We start from the raw sequence: 21,533 nt of genomic DNA on the forward strand, positions 1-21,533 counted from the left end.
AAGGAGATCAACTATCATTTCTAACGGGTAACGTTTTCATGACAGTAAATTGTAAATAGTAAATAGCAAAATAGTAAATTGATTAAAAAATAAAATACAATAATTAAATACAATTAAAGCAACAGTTTTCTACTAGCTGAATATCTTGTATCTCATACATGTTGTATGCATTCTTCAAATTACAGCAAGTTACAATGGTTTAAATCTATACTAATGTGTATTTTTGCCCTGCACCCAAAAATAAATCTAAAACTTATTGCAGAATATGTAGTGACTGCTATCGGTTCCTATTCCTTCTTTTAAAATTCTGGCCCTCACTACACCAATAGAGAACAGTTGTGAATCTTCTGGATGGTGGCTTCGACTAGACTAGACCAGAAAGAATTATTCCTAAATGTAATATCAGTTATAAAAGACAAGGGTTCAACCAAAGCCGGAGATAGGTGAAAATATCCCTTGGTCTTATTCTGAAAGGTCAAGTGAACCCTTATTGTGCTTTGATTATATACAGCTGAGCAATTTGTTTCGCAGACCATAGGTGTTGAGATGGTATCCAGATGATTAAACATCAAGCTTAGCAACGATCCAAAGAAGGTGACAGTGTTTCGTTCGTTCAGTGGTTCAAGAGGTGGGCTGGAGATTGTCCAGGTGTTGGCCAAACGACATTCCAGTGGGCTTTCAGCGGCAATGATTGACAACAAGGAGGAGGGAAAGACGACAGGATGAATCCGGATTTCTTTTCATGTAGTCTCAGACATTGTCCATAGTGGGGTTTTTTTTTTTCGTCTCTTCTGTGTGAATCGTGTTACGCACCCATCTTGTCTGACCGGATGTAACGAAAGAGAAAAGCCATTGTTGTTGATGGGTTTAGAATTACACGTTTCGTTTAACACATCTTGCATTCAACAGGGAGAAGGAAGAATGTTGTTTCCTTATAATGCATGTTGAAAAAAGTAGGCCGATATTACCAGCTTATCATTAAATTATCAAAACTTAGTTTTGGTGGAGGACAATAAAGGTCTTACGCACCAATAGTGCATATGGACTAATACCGATATCCATGGGCATATGAGCAGAGGAGGATTGGCCTGCTGATAATAATGACAATAAAATGAGTAAATGTCCTTGAAAAATTTACATTAATTTTATGAAATAATACATAAAATAATTTGCGGATCTTGTGAATCATTTTGATAATAACTTTTCAAGATGCGTGTAAGGTTGCTAACTTGAAGTTATCGGTCTTTATTTAATTATAAGCGGATACTGATTATATGACGACCCCTCGGAAATCAAAAATGGGAATTTAAAAAAATAACAAAAAAATATTAATGAAGCATAAAAGCATAACGAAATTTTCTGCCATATAATTGCTTAGTCAGTCATCTCATTACCATCAGATTGATTCAGATTCATCATCACTCATTCTTTGCCATTGTCTTCGTACGGAGCATCGTCTTCTGTCCCCTCAAACGCATTCGAGATTGAACACGTTTTAAACGCACGACCATTATTTCTCGCGAATCTCTCCAAATCCATTACAATTAGAAGAAAATTACTGACTTGGCAACAAAGAGTGTCGTTTACTTTACCCTCAGTGATAACGACGATACCGAATCTAAACTGACAAGTGTTTTTTTTAAACAAATAAAACAAAAAAGATCGACTTACAATCGGGTATAGTAAATAGCTGTATTACCAGGGCGCCACTGGTATCTTCTGTAATCAAACATCAAACTAAAACAGAATTTTTATTTGAAATATCTTTACTACAAGTTTATGTCCTTTGTTAAAGTTAAAATCATATATGGTTGTAGCCATGATTTGAGATGTCTGTAGTACAGTTATGTATAAATTGCGTAACCCTCTCCTTGACCGATTGCTATGGGAGTCTCCAATATCTGTACCACCGACCTATTCCTAAAGCCAGTCCATTTCTCAATACAGTTGATTCTAAGGGGCGAGAGGCAATTTTCGCTAATATCGCAATTTATAGAACTTATATTAAGTGAAATATGGTATTGTCAGAAATCACCCCTCCTCTTGGAATCAAATAATACTACAGTACAGCGCAAAAGTAGCTGTTTTACAGGTTTTAACTCAATGCATGAATAAACATTTGAATATGGGATTGTCTTAAACTGTTATGGGAAAAAGTACAGTAAACCTTGTTATAATTTACAAATATTTAATGATACAACTAAAAAAGAAATCTAAAAAACGTACACCTACAATGTAATTTATTTAAGACATTTAGTGTTGTATTTCGTAACCTGGAATAGATAATTCAAACTAATGAAGATTTTACATATGAACGGAATAATAAAGTAAATAGTTAGGTATTTTACTGATACACGCATGTGTTTCCTTTAATTTTTGTTCTAAGTAAAATTTGTTAGTTGATTTTAGAATTTGTTCCGTGTAGCACCGAGGCTATATGGGAATTGGATCTACAGCTTAACGAGTGGGATCCGAACCACATGAACTCCCATGAGGGATGCAACCTGGGTCTTCCGCGCATGGAGATTTCAGGGAGGTTATGAGCATTTTTGATATCTCCTCTGTTTATTGGACTATTATATAGCTTCATACTACTAAGATACAGTATTTAATTAATGCGTTTTATACTTCCCTTTTCGAATAGTTTCATCTGTAAATAAATTATAATCATAATATTTCTGTAGTCAAATTTCTTAACAATTAACTTCACCGTTCGTTCTTAGCAAAACACTGCTCTGTGTTCTAGTCATCAGGGACCTGAAATCGAATTCTACCATGCTGACAAGCACCTAGGATTTTTTCTGTTTAAAAAATCCAAGATACAAACGCCGGAATAATGCTTTAAAATGCGTTTCAAACAAATCCCCTTCCAAACACTTCTTCACTAACTTTCATTGCTAGTTTCAGTAGAATGACTTTTAAGACCATCTGTATTTGTAACTTCGTTAATCAGTAGCGTTGGGAATCTGAATTCATTGTTTATAATTAAATGCTAGGGTAATTTGCAATAGTTTATTATTATGATCATTATTACTGATGAACATGAAAGAGTAATACATGCTATATGGTCTTTGAATGTTTGTCTTTATATATATATATCTTGTTAACAATGTCATTGAGCGTTTGCGTTTTCTGTAGAGATGCCTAAGTAATTATAGATTTGGATATTACGTCTCTGTCCCTTCAGTGGAGTGGTCAGAATATCTTCTGGTGCAATTCTGAAGGATGTCTTCATTAAAAAGAATCTCGTGTTCCAGTACCAAGTGGGGCAGTGATGGACATTTCCCGTTCACATGAGGAAACAGTCACGTGTCCCTGTTGGGGTTTTTGATTTAGGACATTTTCCACTACACGTTCACAAAGAGGACAGAGACAATAGCATTTAAAAAATGTAAAAAAAAAAAAAAAAAAAAAATTAGAGAAATGTATTTATGGTGTTTTGTGTTCTCCTTGTGCTTGCTTAATTCATCAACAATTTGATGAAGGGTCGTATCACAAAACCTCACTTTTTCAGACATAAAATAATAATAATAATAATAATAATAATAATAATTACGTGGACAGGAAAGCAGTTGAATATGTAATAACTCGTCACCTATTCCAGATAATAATTATGTGGAATTATTGATCAATTATTGCATATTTAATTTTTTCCTCCTCTGTGGAATTATATTTCTTTCTTTATGTCTGAAAAAAGTGAAATTTTGAGATGCGACCCTTCATCAAATTGTTGACGAATTATTTCGATTGTGTATGTGATATTACGTTCAGAAAGCACACGTGTGTTATGTTCTGTATTCTTAATGGTCTTCTACTTGGAAGGCATTCTTTTTATTCAATAATTCGGACAAAGTGTGTGACGTCATTCTGCCATTCTATAAAAACTAATTCACACAATCCAAATATGATACCACTCTAATATGTACAGGCCTATAAAAATGTATCTCTACCCTTATACATTGGAATGATCTTGGCAGAGTGTCTTCACTAGACTTGTTGAAAAGCTTCCATGCACACTGACACCAATTGTCTTTACCCATTTTAATATAATCGATTACACTGTTTTTTTTTTTAAAAAAAAGTTTTGGTGTCTTTCATTCTGAATTAAAAAAAAAAAATGTAATTAGAATTTTTTCCATCACGCAAGGTGTTGTTGTGACAAGTCATTTTTTTTAGTATAATCAAAATGAACCGTATTTTCTTGAAACATACACGTGTTCGGAACCGCATAGCTCAGGTATTTATTAACGTAGAAGGATGACGATTTAGGTGTCAGATTGTTGTGGAAGGATAAAGCTTTCATTTAGTAATTTGTGGAGTTTTACCATTTATACTCATATTCTCATCTCTCCTGTTCTTTCATAGTAGTTCACGTTCATTACTCATGTGCCTTCTTTAGCCTAAAGGATATAAGCGTGGGACATATAAGATACAAATTTCATTTCATTTCTAATTTCCGTCTGTGGGAATGGGACATATAAGGTAGACATTTAATTTCATTTCGAATTTCCGTCTATGGGAAAAGGATAAGTACCCTCCTCTGATAGATAAATCAAAAATCAACTATGGATACGTCTATCGTAACATGAGAGAGTTGATACGAAATTTGAATCTGGAAATAAGTTTTTCGTATATAATATTGCTTTTCGATGAACATTAATCCTGATTGATGTGTTCTTCCAGTAGTAGTATACTCTTGTTTCTCGAGTTACTAAATCCATATCGCACAATGTCTTATCTTAGTGTGTCAGTAATCTCGTATTGAATGTTTGTTCTTAACATATATGCACATTGAGTCGTGATCGACGAGTATGTTATCAGTATTAATGTGTAAATACTTACATTCCTATCGTGGAAATACTATGGAGGACGTAATGTAATGATAATTTCTCTTTACACGTGAACTGGCTATAAATTGAAAGCATTGAACGCACTCTCTTAGGGTGTGTCGCCATTTAAAAAAAAATAAATAAAAATCATGACGCATTTAACAACTAGTTAAAATCAAATTTGAGACAGGATGTACCATTCAACGCCTCCAGCGGCAGCAACAATTTTCAGTATTGCATAGAGTCACTAACAATGCTAAGTAAGTCATTTAAAGAAATTTATAGAAAAAAAAAAATGTTTTATGTTTTACATTCCAAGGTTATGCCGGCTAGGCTAAAGGGAACGGTGATGATGAAAAACAAATGAAATGGTGGAATGAATAGAAAGTCAGAGGAAACGGGAGAACCCGAGAAAACCGACGCACACGGTGTTTGTTCACCACAAAGCTCACTTGGTGCGAGCTAGGATCGAACCAAAGACCCTACGCACCGGAGGTGAACGCTCCACCACTGAGCCACCGCGAGCTAGAAATTTATAGGAATACAGTATTATAATATATATTGTTATTATTAATTAAAAATCAAGTTAAGTGCCGGGGTGTTGTGGGTGTTCAGTGAAGTATGTCGTTAGTTTACGAACTTGGGAACCACTGTTTTAGACTATTGTTAAAGGAAGTCGTAGTAATGCTGACCAGATAGAAAATTAAGATAGTTCAATGACTGTAAATTTTTTGTTGCCTCAAAGATATAATGTTTGACTAAAGTGTTAACGCCATCCTAGTTAAAATGTTAACGCCACCCATTTGGAATACTAATAAGGAAATTTTCGAATCGTTTTATACAGTAAATTATTATTATTTTTTTTTTTTTTTAGAAAACGTATAATTAAAATATTGATCAACAAGCATTTCTGTATGATTGAGAGAAATGACTTTCATATCGAGGAAATGTCACTAATGCAAGTACAACTTCTAAACTTTTTTTTGTTGTTTTATGTACTCGTCCCATTTTTGAGTAAATTTGAATTTCCATTTTAGTAGAGTATCGTATTTTAGATAGTACCGAAGAGCTTAGTTTTTTTTGAATTGCCTTAATAATTTTCACAGGGCACAAAAGTGAAAATACATTTTCCATCTTGCAGAATCGAACGTTAAAATTAACGTGTGTTTTGTATGCTTCCAGTGATTTTTTGGCTAAGCAATAAATTGTTGATAGCTCTATAGTACATTTTTTACAATTGCACATTCAATTGAAGCGACCTGCGAGAATAATAGTTCGGAGAATGAATTTCAAATGAAACAAAGCATATATATGAGTTAATGATTTACCCTATATATATATATATATATATATATATATATATATATATATAGGGTAAATCATTAACTTATTCGGTTGGACTGCCTAAATTCTTAAAACTCGTGATGTCTATAAATATTTAGGAAAGCAAACGAGACGGGATGAGAAACAAGGCTTTTTCATTTCGTCTCGAAATGTTCTTGTCTCGTTTCGTAACTTTATGTACACAATTTATGCCCAATTTTTTCTTAATTTTATCAGTTTTGTTGTTATTTTTTACTCAAAACGGTACTAATTTTTGTGATTGGTTAGCAGATGAAATAAAATCTGGATATTTTACGTAAAACTGGCCGTTCCGATACAGAAACCGTCTCTCTGAGATGGGGGTTGCCAGATCTTACGTTTTTCCAGTAAGTTTTATGTGGTTAGAACCAGCCAGACGGTTTTTAGTTAGTATTGCTCATGAGACGAGACGGAAAGTACATTTTCAAATTCGAAACGAGATTAGAAATGTTATAATTCTTGTCTTGCTTTTCGAGACGCGAGAAATTTTTCGAGTTTCGTGGGCAACACTAGTTCATCCGAATCTTAGATCTTAGACACTGTTACTTAGATACATAGTAGAAAAACTATAAATTGATAAAGTGAATATACGCATATAATGAAGATCATTTATGGGCATTTAAAGATATGCAAATCATCACACAATGTAATCCAATAATAAATATGGATTTAATGTAATTATATCACAACCTTTCTGGATCTTTTATGACGTGAAAGAATTCTGACAATTTCTTGATGAAAGAAAAAAATTAGGGCATAAATTTTGCACATAAGTTAACGAAGTGAGACAACAAAAATTTCGAGATCAAACGAGAAAATCTTATTTGCCATCTTGTCTCGTTTTGTGGACAATACCATTTGTAGTTGGATGATGTATTGTCAGCAGATTGCCTTCTTTTCCGTATTTTTTTTTTATTTTTAGACAGGTAATTGCTTATTCTTAATTGAAATCTCCAATTATCTCAGAATTCTGACTCAAAAACCGAATCGAACCTAGGAGTGTCTTCGTCAAACACACAAGTGCTAGTCATCATTCAGATACATGCATGGAAGCATATTAAGCTCAGTGTACTTAAATAAATTCCTGTTGCCACCTTAATTTTTATCTAATACGTGTAGTAATATCTGTAAATGAAGAAAATATGTGGAATATTGTCCTCTCTCAGTTCACTCTCCTGCTTGTGTAAAATTTTCTAATTTTCAGTTTATTTTAAAGTTAACTGCGTTTCTATGTTAATTCACAATTCAAGTTATATTGCAGGTAATGATCTTCAGAACGATTTTCTGTTAAGTCTGTGCTAGGCTAAAATTGTGATTTTTTAAAATCTTGTTTTTAAATATATATATTCATAAATAAAGTTTAAAGTAATGACAAGCACGACAATATTAAGATATTTTGGAACTAATTATGTTTTTCTTTCTTGTTTCAGGTATGTGTTTTCGAGGTCACGCTTGTTTAGAAGCTATTTTAAAAATCTCAAGGATGTTAAATAAGGTGAAGTATCTCTGGTGTGTAGTTTATCATTGACTCATTCTGTTAACGAATAGTTGTATTTCTACGATTTGAAACTGATCGATTTTCTAGTATACGCTCCTGCAACGTATTAATATAGGGACTTAAATATCAAAAGCATGCGGGATAACAAGTAGCATGACTAGGCAAAATGGCCGAATAAGTCTGCTTGCTATGGCTTTGTGACTTTCATTTCTCTTTGACTAAACTCCCCATAGTAAAATATACGCAAAACACCAAGATTTGACGCCCCGTTGTGCGTCAGTTGGCATATATTGTCGTATGTTAAAAAAAAATGAAAGAAAGTTGTACAATACCGTTGATCTATATAAAAGTAAGAAAAAGTACACCGAAATGTGTAAATGTGAAATGGAATAGATGCGGTTCAAAATAGGTGTATGCAATCTCTGGTGGGGAATGGATTAAATTTTACATTTGAAAACCAAGCAATGGAGATAGTAATTGGAAAAATTAGATTAGTAAATGCATAGTGTGTTTTCATCAAAAACGGGTAATGTATTGTAATTTAAGAGGAAATCACTGTATTAACTAAACTAACTACTTTGTATTCCAATCTATGCGAGATCCATCTTAATATTGTCCTCCCATCTGCGCCTAGGTCTTCCTAATGGTTTTTTCCGATTGGTCTTCCAGTCAAGACTTTGAAAGCGTTTCTACTTTCTTCCATTCTAGCTACATGACCCGCCCACCTAAGCCTCCTAGACTTGACGACCCTAACAATGTTGGGTAAACCATATAAATTATGTAGTTCCTCGTTATGAAGTTTCCGCCATTCCCCATTCCCATTCCTCTTGGGTCCGAATATTTGTCTCAGGATCCTGTTCTCAAATACTTTCAGTCTGTATGTTCTTCCCTCAGAGTAAGTGACCATGTTTCGCAGCCATACAGAACAACAGGCATGATTATCGTTTTATATATTTTAAGCTTCAAATTCCTCGACAGAATTCGCGACGACAAGAGGTTTTGAACCAAATAGTAACACGAATTCCCTGCTTTTAGTCGACATTTAATTCCTCCGTGAATATGATTTTCGTCTGTTAATATTGATTCTAGATATTTGAAACTATCCACTTTATCAAAAGTATTATTTAATATTTTAACGCATCCATAATTTGCCGTATTCCGGTCCCGACGCACTTCCATGTATTTAGTTTTCTCTGCATTTACTTCTAAACCCATGTCCCTGCTAGCGTTTAATATCTCTGCATTTCTTTCTATTGTTCTCTTATCATCCCCTATTAAATTTACATCATCGGCATATGCTATAACCTGGTGAATACCCGTCAACTCTAGGCCCTGGTTGCTATCTTTGATTTTCCTTATAGCGTATTCCAGAACGAAGTTAAATAATAATGGCGACAACGCATCTCCTTGTTTCAGGCCATTTTCGACGTGAAAGCTCGTGGACAAAAATTTTCCTACCCGGACTTTACTTTGGGATTCATTTAAACATATCTTAATTAATCTAATAGAAATATTCACAAAAGCCTCGGACATCACTTTATTAAACAAATAAATTGTAAAATTGGCGTAGAATTTATATCCTCTTGCTACCTTTATCTTTGTCCTATTTAACTCCCACTTCTCAATAATAGACCTGTTTTGGAAATACCAAAGTAAATATACCTAAAGTTCTGTTTGATGAAAGTACGATCACATAAATAGTGCACTGTTGATTCATTAAGTCACAGGCATACGCTTACAATATGCAGCAAAGTAAATGTTTTGAAATATTTCCATAAGTCTTAATCATTGCTCTCCAGTAAATAGCGTATTGTCGTATGAAAAGTTCCTGGCGGATAAATCTTTGATTTTACAAAGATTAATGTTTTCCTAAAGGAAAAACTTGCATTATTCTTCGATAGTGCCGTGATAGAGAACCTACGTTTAGTATTTCGGGACGAGAGCTTCAGGGTGTAGAATGAAGATCAAGAGAACAGAAAGAGCAGTTGGTAGGTAATATATCTGCAATCAGAACGATACAAACTGGTGAAGAAAATAGTGTGGAACTGATGCTTATACTTTCCGTATTAACTTATTAACATAAGGAGTCATTGTATGCATTTATTATTATTATTATACATAAGTAAATACGTAACAATATATCTATTGAAATGTAATATTGTTCGAATGGATACGATTTTAGGTTTGAATGATCACACCAAATACTTTTTTTTTTTAATGTTCCAGTACTCATTATGAATATTTATTACAACAAATTCTTCAATTTTAACATGTCTTCCAACAAACACCTATTTCCCGTTTCATTTACGATACCGTTAAAGCAGAAATTTGTAGAATGTAGAATATGTACAATATAAAATGACCAGAAAAGCCGTTTTTTTTAAGAATCCAGAGAAGGTGGCGGTACGGTGTGCCACGAGAGGAAAGCACTGATTATACCTGCTGCTGTATGCCGATGCATGTTGCTTTAGTTCACGATATCAAAGATACATTTGTTGCAAGCTTGTCGAAATCTCAGCAACATCACATCTCCGTTATTTACTTGTAACATTACAATAACATCATTTTGTAATTTAGCGTTATTTACTCAGAGATTATCAAAACTTCAAGAACAAATTAATCCTTGTAAAATAAATAAATAAAATATGCAGTAAAAATCTTGTGAAGATGCTTATTGGTGCATGAAATCTTCATTTGATATACTTTTTGTTAAGTCTAAATCCTTTCTATTTAGCTTATTTTAAAATGATGATCTATGTTAAATTACCTCAATTAATTAATTATTTAAAATATTTGGCATGTTTATTTGTTTAAATATTTAATTAAGGAAATAAGAGAAGGCGACTGATACATTTAAATAATAATAATAATAACTATTTTCAGAAAAAAAGAAAACAGTTTGTTTTCATAACATTAACGAGCCTCTTGTTTCTATTACAGTTACTCAGCATTGACCTGTTGTTTTTTTGTTACTTCCGTGACATAAAAAAAGAAAAAATAAATAAAAAAAGATTGCAGTGTCAGCATGCGAAGGCAGAAAAAAAATATAATGAATATAAGTTTTGAGATATTGCTGAGTTTCAAGAAACAGTATAGCGGTGTTCTGGGTCATGTTGGAAAGTTTACATAATATTCACATGCATTCTCGTTGAAGTATATACTTCATTAATATTTGTGAATCAGTTTCGTTATGTTTCTTCACCTAACTAATTTCATGTGTATGTATATGTGATAAGTCACGTAAGAACTACTCACATATCCCGAAACACACACCTTTTGTCTTTTTGTCATTCATACATATACAGAAAATTTACCCAAGCTTGTCGAGAATTTCACAGATATGTTTGATATGAACAGTTTGTGCATTTGGTTGAAATATGAACAGAATGATTAAAAGAGCCAAGACATTGTTCTTTGGCATTGTTGTTATGCAAAGCAGCCAGAATTTTTTCTTAAAAAAAAATAAATATTATGATTATTATCATTGTAGACGTTTGTTTTACGTTGTATAATTCATCAAATATGAGCTTGGATTTATTGCTGTTGAATGAATTCTAATTAATATTGTCATTATAATTAACTAAATCAAGGCCGTACTCAGAAAAAAGTAGAGATAAGGGTTTTTGTTTAAAGAATTTTTTTTAGAGAAACTCGAAAGGACCTCGAATATAATTTTATTGAGTGGAAATTTGAGAAATTTAAAGGAGAGTTCTTGTTCCCCGTCGCCTCCTGAGCATCATCTTGATCCAAAAGTCGGTCGTGTATCTTTTTCTCACCTCTTTAAGCAAAGGTTGATGGAATCATGAAAGGGTCCAGTGTTTCTGCGTTTTTTCTCTTATTTATCGTGGTCAAAATATTTACATTTTCCTGTTGTTTCTTTCAAATGTCTCTCGTTATTTCTTTCTGTCTATGATGCGCGCCACGTTCTCCAGCAAATCTCGGACGATTTTCGAAGCGTGAAGCGTAATGCCTGATTCAAATGAAGTTAAACCACATACAAAGGTTTTAATTAATAATATGTTCACTGTTTTTGCACGTTATTCGATATCAGTAGTCCTGTTCGGGTGTAGTTTCTCGTGTCAAGCTTCTTCATATCTATATGGTTAACGTACGCGGGAGACCCGGGTTCGATTCCGGAGGGAGCTCATGTGGTCGGATCCAACGTTAAACTTAGGTTCACGTCTCATAGCCTCGCTGGTGAAAGGGGCGCTACAATATAATCCAGTTTCTCCTTTTATATCCAGTATCTTTTGTCTTTTCTTTCTCGCCATATATCCATGTAAATACAAGCATTATCTCATTATCGTAACGTTTACGTGTTGCTGAAGAATCATACAATCTGATATGTCACGAAAATTATTTTTGGTCTACCTGTTTAAAATATTCTTGTGTAGCCTTCGGTGTTTGTAATCTTGAAGCCGTTACAGATTCACATGTCTCAATAATTAAAGGCCTCATTGGAATAAGGGCCCATTCTGCCTGGACTAAGTTTGGAGAAAACTAAAGTTTTATATTAGACTCTGCATTAATTCAAATATATAAGACATACACAAATTGTCTGTTGAGCTTTTTGAGCTCGTTGTTCTACAGATTTACAGAATATGGCCATAAGATTCCATTTCTGTATAGAACTAAGAATCGCACTTCTGTGAAACGGGTCTCTCAATTGTCAGCATTGACCCAATATCGTGAGGGCGTGTTAAAAGCTCCGTGAATAAACAAGGAGCAAGGAAACTGTGAATCAAGAGAGTCAGAACTGCGATTGTGCATGGAGTGGATGCACTGAGCGTCGATCGAAGTTGGACCTACGCCATCTGGCAAGCCAAATCCCATCACGAGATTAACATTTGTATGGAACTACTATTTTACTGTCATATAAATGGAGAAAATTTACGTATATCCACACACACGAGAGAAAAATACATACTATTTCTTTTTTTTAAAAAAAAAATATCTTCCAAAGTGAGATTTACGAGATGTACATAATTGTACAGTACATGTCAGGATTCACTGTTTATATACGAACTACATGTCTGATGAATCACTGCAGTTGCTCTGTAGAGTCATTGACTTTTTGTTTACAGGTGCTATTTGGGTGAACGGAGTAAGAGGAGAGGAGATCTGAATGGTTGTCTGTATTACGTTACAGGATTGCTAGAATAAAAGCAGGAAGAGTAAAACTAGAGCACATTTCTAATTTTGTTTAATTTTGTTTGTATACAATTGTTGAAGTGATTTGAAGAGAAAGTTTGCTGTGCGAAGTAATTCGGTCCGATACTGGATAAACTATACGCACTTTAATGTATTGAAAGTCTGTAGAGAAGAAAATCTTTACACTGTAGATATATTTAACGATAGTTCTATTTTAAATATTTTTGTATGTTTAAAGACTTGTATTTTCGTATAGGACGAGTAAGGTAGAAGCCATCTAGATGGTTTGTCTGACTCCATGCTAAATAATTTTACTATTCAGCGCAAAACGACAAACTACATACTTGACCTCTCAGACAGTCCTCTCAAACTTGAACTCTCAGTATGGTAGAGACAGTAGTGGCTCAGTGGTAGTCCGTTCATTTGTGGTGCGTGGGGTCCCTGGTTGGATCCCAGCTTGCGCCAAGTTGGCTTTGTGCTGGATAAACACCGTGTGCGTGGGTTTTCTCGGGCCTCTACAGTTTCCTCCCGCATTTTTATTCCACTATTTCACTCGTTCCCATCGCCACTATCTCCTTTAGCCTAGACAGTATAACCGTGGGACGTTATTGTAAAGCTGAAAGTTCATTTCATTTCGAGTGCTTTCACACCAATTTGATTAGGTTCATCTTGCCTTCTTCGCTTTCTTTAAAACTTTAGATTCATATAATAAATTTAACGTAAAATCTGTATCTTGAACAAAACTGCCATATGTCTGATGTCACAAACAATCAACGAAATAAGTTCGCAATCTTGTCGTCGGTATCAAATGCGTAATACAGTATGAATCTTGTATATGAATGCAGTATATGAATCTTGTATTTAATAATCATAAACTATCGAAATGTGTTTTATTAGGAACTGAATATGTTTTGTTCCTAACCCTCATTATTTATTAGGACAATAGGAGGTTATACTTGATATGATTTGAGGGACTTATCGCAGTGATTTGGAATAGTATTTGCATTTACCTAGATAGTTCTACATTACAATAATAAAAAGACCAGGAGTACGTGAAGAGCCTGCCTGTTTTTAGTCATTGAGAATGAGACACTGAGTCATTGATATATATATATATATATATATATATATATATATATATATATATATATATATATATATATATATATATATATATATATATATATATATATATATATGCTTTGTCGAAACTAGAACAGCACATATAGAAATTGTAAGCATCTGTTGAAATATAAGATTTAACTGAATGACATCTCTAATACTAGAATGGTTATATTAACAGTAAGTAATGATTATAGTACCGTATTATGTTTATGTTTATCTTCTAAGATAGAAACTTAACAGTAGTTCCAAAACATGCAGAAATTGTGCTAGTCATTGTTGCTAATGGTCATGCATGAGATTTATGAAAGAAATTTATCGAAATGCATTGCTCTTCAGTGGAAAGCATTCAGTGACGGAGGTTAAGAGAAGCATCTACTTTAATGTATGTTTAAAATGCACTTCGACTGATTGAAGGACTATATTATTCATTTAATCTGACGGAAAACTTTTCTACATAGTCGTCTTTCATGATAATGAAGTGCTGTATGCCATTTTGCGTTAAAATCTGTGTTAGCTGTACTCAGTTACGTGGCGAAATAAGAGAAAATATTGTTTGCTATAATTCTTGGTCATCTGTTATGGCATTCTTGTTCCATAATATTGGTGTAATTAGAAATAAAAGCAGACAGTAAAATTCATTGTAAAATGGGTAACTATCCTACAAGATCGATGGGTAGTAGTGCAGATCAGTGGCTTTCAGTTCCATCTGTCAAAATCTAACGACAGCTGGGAGAGGGAGGAGGAATAAAAGTTGTTCTGCAAGCAGCAATGTAAAAATTCAATGATATTTTCAGCCAAAAATTCTGTATACCAATATGCAGCAAAGTATAAGAGATAGTGGAAGGACCAAAGCACTACGTTTGGGAAGTTGAATAGGTTCCCAGATCGTGTACACAGGCATGCACACCCGTGATTATTATTGTTTACTGAAGTTCAGCGTTTCGTTTGATTACTGCGCTTATGAGACGTGAATCTACAGTACAAAATGGAATCCATAACACTGAAATGAGTTTAAATTTCAAAGCTCTCCCACCAGGAATCGAACCTGGGATCATGTGCATTAAAGGTGTGCGCACTAGCCATTAGACCAGCGAGATTGGCTCTTATCGTTGTGGCAGTTTTCTGTACTAAATGACCAGCAGTGTACAAATGTAGCCCTTCAAGACCAAGTGGTTACGCACGCGCTTCGTATACTCGTCAGTTCATTTTAGGTTCCTGGTTGGGATGTTTCCCTCGGAGACAAACTCAGTGAGAGGTCTAAATTGTATTTTAAACAGTAGCTCCCATCTCATAAAGGTTTGCTATTCAAAAGCGTCTGCACTCAAATAATGAAACAAATTTTAGTCTAATTTAGATATACTACATTTAATTTAGTAGTATTGCGTGATGTTTCATATTTGTGTCCTAAAAGCTATATTTGAGTGTGTGACTGGACCACAAATTTATACTTGGTTGGAAGCAGTGACATGGGACCACGACAGCTTTTTGTAAGCAGTACTTTATTTGGTTAAATTTAATCAGCACATTCTTGTGAATTTAATTTCTACTTAAAAATATTTTCATACCTCTGGTGAGAAAAAGGAATCCGAAATGGAATCCTTTGTTCTTGGTCTCCTCCTGCTTTTCTTCGGAAGTTAGCGGACTCTAGTATGAGTATTATCATATTATGTGATGGATACCAGAAAATTCGTGGGGGAAAGAAATCGATGCAAGAATACACATTTCTCCATCAAATTGAAACTGCCTAAATCTCTTTAGAACGTTACATCTAGAGCAACGATCGAACCATTTGTCCATGAAAAAGTTCCACAACCATATCCACCAGATCTGATTTTTCGCCAAGATCTGTTTAAAAGGCAACTATTTTTCAAAAGTTTTTACCTACTCTATATGAAAACTGTATGCATACTTTAAACTGTTAAAACATATTTTCAAACGCTTCACAGTTTTTCTTTATGTAGTATCTTGCGTAGCAACTTACAACTTTTTTCCCTGTGCTCAGATAAATGATACTAAAATGTCAGTGCTGGTTTGTGAAGTCAAATATTTCTTCCAGTGGAGCGGTGTGTTTGAAGTGTTTTTCTTCCTGATACTGATAGTGATTCAAAGAAAGAAATAAAAACAACTCTGGAAGTGTTATCTGAGCGCTGTGTGTTTGATTTAACGCTGGTTTTAAAAGTTTGTATCTTCATGATAAGTTGTGTAGGGAAGAGAGATCAACGCGGCATTTTATGTCTGTGTCGTTTGCTTCTCCTCTATCACCCCAAATGTCACCGGGACGTTGCGGGAATTGAGGAAAATACCAGGCGAGTCTTTTTCGTTTGTGAACGCCATTATCTCCAAAAGAAGGAGAGAGAGGGAAACATTTCTGTCTTCACAGGAAGTATTTTATGGGATATGTAAGTAGTATCATGAAATATTTACACATTTTTTCGGAACTAATCCATTAGTATGTATGCGTATTGTAAAATCTGATCATTGTTTTGTCATTGACTATCGCACAGCTTTTCATATATGCGTGGTTTCTACTTTTTTCTTGCCTGGTCTCTGTACTGCATACATTGTAAATGAAAATTCTGGGTGGGGAAAGTTAGTTGTTGCGAATTCTCGATTATCTGGGCGTCAATTAACAGCGCTAATTGCTGCTGTCTTTAAAAGTATATTTAGCGGTAAGAATTTATCTTACGCTGTTAAATATTCATCGATGTAGTACGAGTGTACTATTTATCAATTACTATTTAGTGGGGCCCCTGGCTCGATCCCAGCCCGCACCAAGTGAATTTTCTGGTAGACAATCACCGTGTGCGTGTTTTTTCCCCCCTGGGGGTTCTCCAATTTCTTTTCCTTTACTTCATTCCACCGTTATCATCCAACTCATCATCACCTTCTCCCTTACTATCCGCGTGTAGGTTTAATGAAATCCCACCGTAAGAGATCTAAAAACTTTACGGTGGGCTTGAAACGCCAGATACGTACGCAGTTTATATTCCTTCAATAAATTTTGGAGTTTAACGTCTCTTTTCACCGCCTACTTAACGTTCGATCCAAAGCGCATAAACTTCCATCGGGAATCGAACCAGAGTCTTCCGCGCCAATGGCGCAGTTTCTCTTCATACAACTGCGAAAGAAACTACGAAATTGCAAGACAACTATACTATATTAACCTGAATTTACTCATTTTATAGCTTTTAAAACTTTAGACAGCAGTTTTCTAAGCAGAACGAGTTTCTTCTATTCTTACAAAATAACAGTCGAGATGACTATGAATTAAGAACATTCTTCTTTTCTCCCTTTTCTTTATTTCATCCATTTTGATTGTCAGAAGTGCTAGTAATTTGGGTGATCCACCTAAAAAAAGAACAGGTAGAAAATTGTGAGCGCACACCCGATTGAAAAATAATATAATATTTTAATAGGAAATTTTCAAAACGTACTGGTAACAGACTACCGTGTGCAAAGTGGCATTGGATTTTACCTGTAGTAGATATTGTGCACATGGTTTCTGGTTCGATTCTCGGCGGAAAAGCGTTGAGTTCCTTACGAAGGTTTGAATTTCACCGTAAACTATAAATTTACGTTTCATACGCAGCATTAGTGCTGATAAGGGATGCTAAACTTAAACAAGCAGAGTACTGTACATATTGAATAAACTCCATCACCCAATTTTCTTTTTGGACTATCTCATGGTTAAATGGTTATCATATTCGCCTTTTTGGTAGAGAACTGAGTTCGATTTCCGGTTAAAGCAACAAAGTAAAGCGTTTCTTCTGTAAAAGATAATTTTTGGGCTTTAGGGTGCATTACCAATATAATGCACCACCATCTTGCTGAATAAGTATAAATGTTCTTGTGTTCTTGTTTCACGTTTAGAGAATTTCCATAAGGTAATAGCTGGAATCTGATCAGAGTGACCATATGTCTCGAATATTCGGAATTGTTTCCGTTGTGAAAAAACAAAATATTGTCCTGATCTGTTAAAAGGATATTTTGGCGCAGTTTTTTTTTTATCACTACAAAACACCACAAATAACTTTTATTGTGTGTTCATTATGTAACACTGCTTTATTATGTTTCCAGCTACATAATAAACAGTTCTTTATTTCACTTTTCACGTTATTGTGTAGTACTGTTTTACTGTGAAATTATTACTTTATTTCAAAATAAACTTTTGCTGCATTTTTTTTTTTTTTTTTGTCACTTTCAGCTGTTGAAATTATAATCACCCTAGCACTTGACCAGCTTTCTACCAAAAGGCGCCAGTAATGACGTGCACAGCCAGAAACTGTGATTTTTTTTTCACTTCCGTGGACATAACAAATGTAGGAAGCTGTACAGTATAAAGTAATGGTTAGCAAGAGAACGAGACTGTTAAGAAATATTGTCACGCAGTTAGACGCAAAATCATGGCGGGGCTGTAGGTTCCAGGTAAAGAAGTGACTTTGCAGCTGGATTTGGAACTTTGTTAGAACATAAATAGAGAATGTGAATCCAATATATATCTAATTCAGGACTTAATTATTTTTTCCGTATATATATATATATATATATATATATATATATATATATATATATATATATATATATATATATATATATATATATATATATATATATATATATACAGTGAAACCTCTACTAACGGACACCTCTATAAAGCGGACACCTCCCGTAACGGATATATTTTGTAATCCCCGAACACTGTAATAGGAAAAAGCATATTGCCAAACCTCTCTAAAGTGGACACTCTCTAGTACGGACACGGACAGTCTTTCCTGTCTTTTATAGGTATTATTTACTTCCGTATTAAGAACACTTTCTCTGGAAACAAGTTGAAAAGTACAGTACAAATACATTTTTTGTGATTCATACATGTGTCAGTAATGAAGCACATGAGAGTGTGGCAACATTTTGCCTCCTCAATTGTCTGCTCAGCAACCCAGATTAAAGGTCTCTGTTTAACAACACCGTCATGTCCTTTGCTTGCATTCTACTCTCACTCAACCTGTTTTATACGCAAAAGTGATTGACAGTTGCCCGCCGTTTGGGATGATAAGTCATTCTACTGTTCCGCTGGAATCTCTAACCAAGCTGTAAACAAGTTCGGTATTTTTTGCCCGCGGGTACGTATATTGTCTCAAAAGTCATTACTGGACTGCAATTAACTCACAAATTAAAGCAACACACCGAAAACGTAGTAGACCTAAGTAGCGATAAGTGTAAAGTGCAGAAAACTGTAACATCTTTTTTCCATGTTGCGCCTCGAACATAGAGTGTTGGATGGCGCAAGATAATGCAGGTACAGTAACATTTTGGTAATATTCGTAAATACATGATTCATGCAAAAATATGTTTCTAATTGCACAATACTTTTTACTAATTTTCGTAAGAAGATATTGAAAACCTCTCTATAGCGGACAGTTTTTGATTCCCCACGGCTGTCCGCTTTACAGAGGTTTCACTATATATATATATATATATATATATATATATATATATATATATATATATATATATATATATATATATATATATATATATACAGTATATATATATTTGTATACTTTTCGGAACCTCGTCTGGAGACGTGAATTGCACTATGTGGCAACGTTGCAGATAAAGAACCATAGATTACATCTACCAATCCATCAAATAATTACATCGATTCTTGTCAGATGACAGTTAAAATCAATAGACGTTGACACTAGCACCACTTATTACCTTAACAGTCAATGTAACTGTTTGATGGATTTCTAGAGCAACGCTAATAGTTCCAAATTCATCTGCAACGTTGCCACATTGTGAAATTTTGATTCCTGTAGTGGCTGAAGGAGGCCTCGGAGGGCCATCTATAACATTTTCGCTGTATTTTGACCTGTAGAACAGTGCTCTGTGGTCCGTGGGCGCTATTTTTAGAACACCTGATATATATATATTCACTAATCCAGTGATTTTTTTTATTTATCTTCTCTGATTTGAACTTAAGCCGCCTTATGCAGAGTCGTTTTGACGTATGATTAGAATCATGCTAAAAGCCTCACTACCTGCAGGAAACATATGTTAGTCGAACTCTTTAGTATGGCACTAATCACGAGTCATTACGACTCTGCATAAGGCCCAAGATGTTTTAAGAGGCCCACTCACGGTCCATGGTTTGCGCAAACAAGGCTGTTTGTGCAAACAGTTTGACCGTGTGTGGCGATGTATGAACTGTTTGCGCAAACGTTTGTGCAAACATTTTCCACATCGAACTCGTTCGAAAATTGTTTACACGAACATGATGTTTGCGCAAACACGTGGACCGTGTATGGGCATGTTTGTGCAAACACGAGCTTTATTTCCGAGTAGGAAGCCTAGTGTACAGACGCTTATTTCTTGCGCTATGGCGTCAATGAACAGGAATCAAGAATTCTGTCGAGAATTTATTGACCTTTATCGAAATTTGCCTGAACTGTGGAAGGTAAAGAGTGAAGATTATAAAAACAGGAATTTGAAAAATGCGGCATTTGAGAAGTTATTGCAGATTTCAGATGAGAAACGACATGGCCTTGTGTTGGCTTCACACGGCGTCCAATTGGCATTGAGCGGTGTTGACAGTTCGCGACAAGCAGTTATGCACGCTGTCTCCTCGCGCTACTGCGAATCTTGACAATATCACAGGCGCTACTTAGAAATATTGTACTAGCACATTAACTCCTCACTTTACCAAGTAGAGAAAAGAATTACGAACAAATACGTGAAAACTACATCTTTCTATGTCAACTGGTTGTCATGATAGACGCTTTGAAAGGTTTCCATATAAAACAATTAGTAAAACGAGCGTTGAGTCCCGCGTCTAATTTCCAGTGGATTTTGTTTCGATTTGCAAATAGAACTCACAACTTTTATTACAGGATAATCAGGGGTGTAGCCAGCAAGTTGTTCTAGGAGAACATTACTTTCAGGGGGAGGCAAGCTTTTCACATATTAAAAGCAGAACAAATTACCTCTTTCACAACATGAAAGCATTTTAACTTACCATACATACATACATACTATGCGCATATTATATTTTCACAATGCTTCCTTATCAAAAGACGGATCGTGACTGTACTGAAGTTAAAAACCGGAGTGCAAAAGATGAATCAATAAGCTATTCATAAGAAAATAAATGCTGTTTATAGCAGTCTGTTTATCTGACTTTGTGTTTAAAATACTAAAGAGGGAAAAAAAAAAACGAAAAAATATTAACTCCGATATTATTATGCAATAATATAGTAGTGAGTTCACAGTGCACCCAGTTAGGGAAATGAGAATATAAAGCATATGATTAATTTTAGTTGATTCAATTAGGTATAGAAACCGTATTGATGATGATTGATTTTTTTTTTTAAATCATATTTTATTATAAAGTCCTTCATTTGCATTAACTGTTAAATAAGTTTATTAAACATATACCAGACGAACCTCATTTTGGAGCTGGAAATAGTTCGGAAAGACAGAGCCCCCTTTTCCCCCGTGGCTACATACCTTTGCAATCTTTGCCATCATCGTAAGAATAAAGCATGGGACGTTTGTAATTTGTTTTGAAA

General features: G+C 34.5%; 1 protein-coding gene across 2 annotated transcripts in view; it reads left to right on the plus strand.

Moving 5' to 3' along the window:
* The window catches only part of LOC145685989 (signal-induced proliferation-associated 1-like protein 2), a 185,771-nt gene that overhangs the window by 69,340 nt on the left and 94,898 nt on the right, over positions 1 to 21,533 (plus strand). The window contains exon 1 of one of the 2 annotated variants that reach the window (XM_081758799.1): positions 16,227 to 16,364. The exons of the other annotated variant lie outside the window; for it this stretch is intronic. The gene's annotated coding sequence lies outside the window, so the exon portion shown is untranslated. Of the gene's footprint in view, positions 1 to 16,226; positions 16,365 to 21,533 lie in introns of those variants that run through there. 2 annotated transcript variants of the gene reach the window in all.

The sequence above is a fragment of the Thermobia domestica genome, chromosome 5 (assembly GCF_964235325.1).
Source record: "Thermobia domestica chromosome 5, izTheDome1.hap1.1, whole genome shotgun sequence".
Taxonomy (NCBI): Eukaryota; Metazoa; Arthropoda; class Insecta; order Zygentoma; family Lepismatidae; genus Thermobia; species Thermobia domestica.